Here is a 6,000-nt window from a genome sequence, read left to right on the forward strand (position 1 = left end):
CGGGCAAAGTGAACTTTCTGTCTAGCTCACTTCTGCCTATTTTTGATCTTAACCTGTAAAATATGAACCAATAATTTCAGGCAACATAGGGCATACATTAGCAAGAAATAGGTAATCAATTGCAAAGGTGTTTCAAACAGAGCCACCCCATCCAAATATTTCTTGCTCCAAGGCCCCCAAAATCCTTAAGATGGCACTGGATCAGTCACTTGAGACTAAGTCCATGACAGACTAGAATAAAGGCTTTCATGTCTTGTTTGGAACCATAGGTTTTAAATGGTTATTGAAGGAGACCAAGGTCCAAACATCCAGTCACCTTTCGCCAATCATCCACCCTTCATTGTACTTTAATGCTTTTACAGTTGACAAAAACTAATTTCATTAAAGTTCTAACATCAGAGAGAGAGAGACCTTTATATTAATCAGGGTAATTGAGTTGTAATAGGACCTTAAAGGTGAATCAATTACTTTGTGATGCCACACCACAGTTCATTTCACGAAACTCCTCCTTTGCTTGAAATAGTTGATATAGTACAGCTACAGGTAATTAGTTTTAACCAGATCAACCACAGCTTTTTATATACCACTCACTCAACAGTCTTAATGCCAATGACAGGTTTTGTCATTAGTAATTTTCAAGGCATAATTGTCCGCAACTGCTTGTTCATTATTGACAATTTTGCTATGATAATAGCCTCATTCTGTAGAGCACTTCAATACAATTAATCCTGAGTGAATGATATTTGGAGATCAAGCTGGATTCTGGTTCTGGCAGCTATGCCTGAGCCTCACCAGGGCCTGAGCCAGTTCCACTCAATCTAACTGAATGAGACCATATGATGTGTGCTGACCCCAAGACTCATTGAAGAGCTTCATCCACTTTCATTACTCTTTGTGATGTAAGCTGTGGTCTGGGGGCGGAGTGTGTGTGTGTGTGTGTGTGTGTGTGTAGAGGGGGGGCAGCCATGACTAAATAGCTCACTTCTGGGACAAACACTAGTTGCTTGAGTCCGAGTTGACTGTCCCAAAGGAAGAAGTCTGCCATTCATGGAATATCTATGATACAAGGGAAAATTCGGCTCCCTCATCAGCTGTGGCTGCCGCGTATGTCAAGCAGGGTGTGGGGACCGACAGGGGAAACATTTAAAAAAAAAAAGAACGCACTTACCGTTTACCTTGTGCCGCCTGTCTCCTGCTGCCTCCAGCTGCCTCGCTCCTCTTGTGGTGTTCCAACATTCACCAAGACACCAGCACAGGCTCCCCAGCAAACTTTGGTGCTGCTTACATGCTAAACATAGCATGAAAGCAGCGTCAGGATTGGTCTGAGCAGCTCAGACTGCCGCTCAGACAGCCGCTCAGACACAAGCCTTGGGTCTGTGCTGTTTCTCCATCCGGCTGTGTATACAGCCTGGTTGGAGAAACCTATGTGCGCATCTGTGTTTTGCCGGCCCCAGACGGCCAGCCAAACACACATACGCACTTAGTGCACTCTCCGCTCCTCCTCTCTCTCACATCCCATGGCCCAAACCCACCCCTCCCTGAACACTCTGGCCACCAGATGAAAAATGAAGAAAAATAAAACGATAGCAAGCTATTGTTTTATTTTTCCTTTGCAGGCTCAGCCAGGGTGGTGATGCCCCTCCGCCACTGCAGAGGAGCCGCCCCTGCCCCTTATCACTTCTGAAGGCGGGCCCCATCAGTTTGTGTTATGCCACTAGGTGGAAGTGAAATGGAGAAGCACAGCTGGAAGCTTGCTTCCTGATTCAGTGACAATGTACACTTGGGTTTCACTTCACAAGTGTCTAAGGGAACTTTAGATTCAAACTTTTTCTCGAGTCCAGATCTATGTATATAGAAGAATGCGTGTGTTGTAATAATACATTTTAATTATTATGTATTACTTCCCAACAAAACCCTTTTAGTCAATTTTTCAATAAGAAATATTGAGTTAAAACCTGCAAGTATTGAGAATTACGACTTTCAAGTTACATGTAGAAGTTTGCAGTGGGTGCATAAGCCACTGAGCTATTTTACATGACTATACTTTGGGACTTGAAGGCTAGTTAGGGATCTCTGCAGCAAAAGAATTAACATAGACACAGGAACTCTCTGAGCTATTAAATGATTTAAATTTATAACCAGAGATTAGCCACACATCACCCCAAGTGCATCAACCACCTAAATTGTATGTCTGGCATTATATCGTGCAACATAGACCACCGCACAAGCTGCATTAATACCCCTAATCTTAAAATTGAATCTTTTTGTGACTAATTAAGTAAGAATGAATCGCTTACTGACACTTTTTTCATATTACCAATTTGTTTGCGGTTAGATTAAGTGAAAATAATGAATAGGCTTACTGTCATTGAAAAGTTCCTTATGACTTCACTTTCCTGAAACACCCAACCCTCCTTTTTATGGGTTCTCTGAGCATATTTCTTCCATGTCCAGCATTGAGCCTGTCTGTCAGTTTTTGAAACACACATTTATGTAGGATCTAAAATGTCGTAATTCTCGGATCTCATATGTGATTAGGAACATTTTGGATCAAACATTAAAAAGGTCTGAGGTCCTAACGATCCGCCGCTATACACATTTCAAAGTATCTTTAGTTAGTAGCACACAATTCTGACTGAATAAAATATCTTAAGAGAGGCCTAAGTAAAATGTTCTAACACCGGACCCGACTACACTGAGCAAAAAGTCAAGCTTGCTACTTTGACATCCAGGTGGGTCTGAGCAACTTCTTTCCCAAGAAAAGGTGTTTTTTTCGAATGTTAAAAATGACAGTTGAATTTTCCAACTTTATTAGTAAACATCACCCCAGAAAATGTTTTTTTAACATTAAAATAAAATGGCTTTTGCATTTTCCAAGTATATTATTTGCCAGCGCAATCAAAAAAGAAAAGGAAAGCTCCTGAAATACGAGTGTGCTATAGTACACAGGATCATTGTTTCTGGGTAGCAGAAATTATACTTGAACTGCAGATATAAGAAGCGATGATGGTCCCTGAGGGCTGCTTTCGGGGCTGGATGTGGGAGGATCCTTCAGCCCATGCAGCAGTCAAGGCAATTGGTAGTCACCCATCTACCCCAACCGACCCTTCACGCTCCCTATAGGTTACCCTGTATCCAATACGGCCAGCCCCGCTCTGCCTACAGTGCTTAATTTGCACAGGTGCTGGGTATCAGCCAGGGCCAGCTTTAGCGCTGGTGGCGCTCTGTGCAACAGTCTTTTTTTGGCACCCCCTCACCCCATGACCACCTCCTCGAATCCACTCACTACCACCCAGCAATTGTGTCCCTCATCTCGCCATAGCCCACCTTTCACATACATTCATTTGTTTTAAAGCGCTTGTAAAGGCTGGCATTACTAATCCGCTCAGCTTTCCACATAAAATATAGCTCTGTTCTTTTCAGCAGGCATATTAACTTTCTCCGCTACTTTATGGGGAGTCAAAACTGCCACTGGACAAAACTCCAATCTCTCTCTCTAGCAAGAACATTAATTACAAGAGTTACCTTGACATTTTTACTGTTTCCTGAAGGCTGGTAGCACAAGGAACTTTTCAACAGATGCTTTTAAAGCGCAAGTTACCAAGTTATTGCTAAATACAGCGCCCCCATGAGGTCAGTGCCCCCCAATCCAGGTCAGCACCTGGTGCGGCCGCACCGCTTGCACCGTCCTAAATCCGGCCCTGGTACCAGCGCTCACCTTTGGGGACCGGATCTTATTTTTTGTCAGCAGACACAAAGTAGGAGAGAGAAAGGTGAAAAAGAAAGTGAGAACGAAGGGAGAGATGGGACAGGCAGTGACAAAGGGAGACAGGAAGTGTAGGGTGGTGGAAGAAAGGGGCGTGAGGTGGAATCACAAGGAGGCAGCCTTAATATGTCAGCAAAACCACTAGCAGGCTGCTAGGAAAAACTTTGAGCCCATCTACTTATTTTTTAACCAAAGCACTGACTGCCTAAAGCTTGTGAGAATAAATTTTGCATATCAAACCTATTGAAGATGACTGGGGTAACAGGAGACGCACATTGTGGTGGGTTAGACTCGTAGGACCCTTGGCAAGAGACCAAGCGCAATTTACTTATTTTGTTAAAACATATTCATTGCCCTCAGTGATTTGTATATAAACCCTAAATTCGTTAGGAAAGCATGGGAACACTGTCAGTGAAAGAGTGATGGACTGTTGCTATGAAAGTAACATAAACATATTATACCAAACTACAGAACATGTAAAATCACCATCTTAGCACCGAAAGACAGATGTGTTTTGCCCAACTGAATGGTGCTGATTATATCCAGAGAGGAAGGATTCGAACCTGTGGCCTAAAGGTCAAACACTGGTTCGTGGGTGGTTGCGGGTGGTTGCATTATTCTACCGTACTACCAAACATTCTTGCACAGTGGCATTCTGGGATACACTCTAGAGCTCTTTTAATGTCAACATTCTGCAGCCAGTGCAATATGTAAGTGGGCTGTGCACAAGTCATGCCCCTGCAACCTGGGAGTTGGAATTAAGGCAGAATCAACTTTACCTTGCATTCTTCCAAAGTTGATAAAATGAGTACCACTCCTTGAGTAATAATTGTGAAAGTGAAACAGTTCAGTCTGTTGTGTGTACTATACAAACAATAAAATAATATCTTATTAGCACCTGATAAGCAACTGCTATCTCGGTTAACAGTTCATAAAACTATAAAAAGTTAACTTGGGCTATAGTACTACCATGGTTAATAGCGCTCTATAATCCTTCCTGGTCGTCTGATCGTTTCGACAAGTTTTTTTTACCAAAACTATTACACACTGGAATTTGTGCTCAGGAAAGTTCCATACAACTTTGAAACGTTGGACTGGCCTTAGTGGGATTAAGCCTGCAAGGCAGCGATCTGCATGACATCATCTTTAAGTAACCAGAGGGCGAGTCCTAATACCTCCTTCCACACTTAACCAAATTTTGTAATCCTGGGCAAATCACATTATGTCCCTGTGACTTACTTCCTCTATCTGCAAAAGTTGGTAGTGCTTAGAAGGACACCTAAGTTCCAGTACTAGGCGCTGCATATAATTTCCAACATTATGACAACACCTCAAAGCATTCACCGCTATAAAAAAAAATGAATTAAAATACACCTTTATGCAGCTGAGTGGTCTTGTAATTTAATCCCTAGACGTGATTTTACTGCGCATAAACTTTATGCCGTCCAAGCTCCGCACCTGCAGCTTGTTGGCTACAAAAGAAAATAGTTTTTGCGAGAAATAGTATTGTGCAGGGACAGCAGCCACAAACCCCCCACTAAATTCTTCACATTCTGCCTGAAGCATATCCCACGCATCCCTTGTCGTAAAGTAGCCTCGGCAGTGCTCTCTCTTACCTCTGTAGAAGACGTGTGTCTGCGGGCAGCTCGGGCAGCCTCCCTCGTCGCCTGTCTCTCACTCTCTGCCTGTCACACTCGAGGTGCGCTTCATCACACGCCGTGTTAGGGTTACTTAAAATGAAAAGCCCGTGCTCTGCGCTCCCAGGAGAGGGGATGAGCTTTCAGGCAACCACATTAACCCTTTAACAATGAAAGCTGCTCAGCAAACTAGCAAATGTTGTAAAGGATGTTAGCCTTTCTGTAGGAAATATAGCGAAGTGTACATGTTCATTGCTACAAAGCATCAATGAATGGCAATTAACATCTCATAAGTGTGTCCAGCCAAGACATGGATGCGGAGAAAAAGAGAGGGCTTGAAACAAGGGGTAAGGGCAATTATCTGAGTGATAATGCCTCCAGATTGTTCATTGATGTGATTAGGTCCTTCTTGTTAGGAGGAACACTGATTGCAAAACTCCAGAGAATTTAGTTTAAAAAGCTTAAATGGACTGTGTGCCTTTTGCTTAATGTACTTGCAGGGTATTGTTTAGTGATTTAATCACGAGTACCTTAACAAGGGCTACGCAGCATCAGCATAGAAAGGTGTAAAGGTGACGTCCTGAATTGGTGGTGGAA

At 43.0% G+C, this 6,000-nt stretch overlaps 1 protein-coding gene across 1 annotated transcript in view; it reads right to left on the reverse strand.

The window, feature by feature from the left end:
* The window catches only part of LOC138268334 (ETS translocation variant 3-like protein), an 84,237-nt gene extending 78,550 nt beyond the window's left edge, over positions 1-5,687 (reverse strand). Inside the window, exon 1 of the mRNA XM_069217874.1 lies at positions 5,383-5,687. The gene's annotated coding sequence lies outside the window, so the exon portion shown is untranslated. The remainder of the gene's footprint in view (positions 1-5,382) is intronic.
* Between the last annotated feature and the right edge of the window lie 313 nt (positions 5,688-6,000).

The sequence above is a fragment of the Pleurodeles waltl genome, chromosome 12 (genome assembly GCF_031143425.1).
Source record: "Pleurodeles waltl isolate 20211129_DDA chromosome 12, aPleWal1.hap1.20221129, whole genome shotgun sequence".
NCBI lineage: Eukaryota > Metazoa > Chordata > Amphibia > Caudata > Salamandridae > Pleurodeles > Pleurodeles waltl.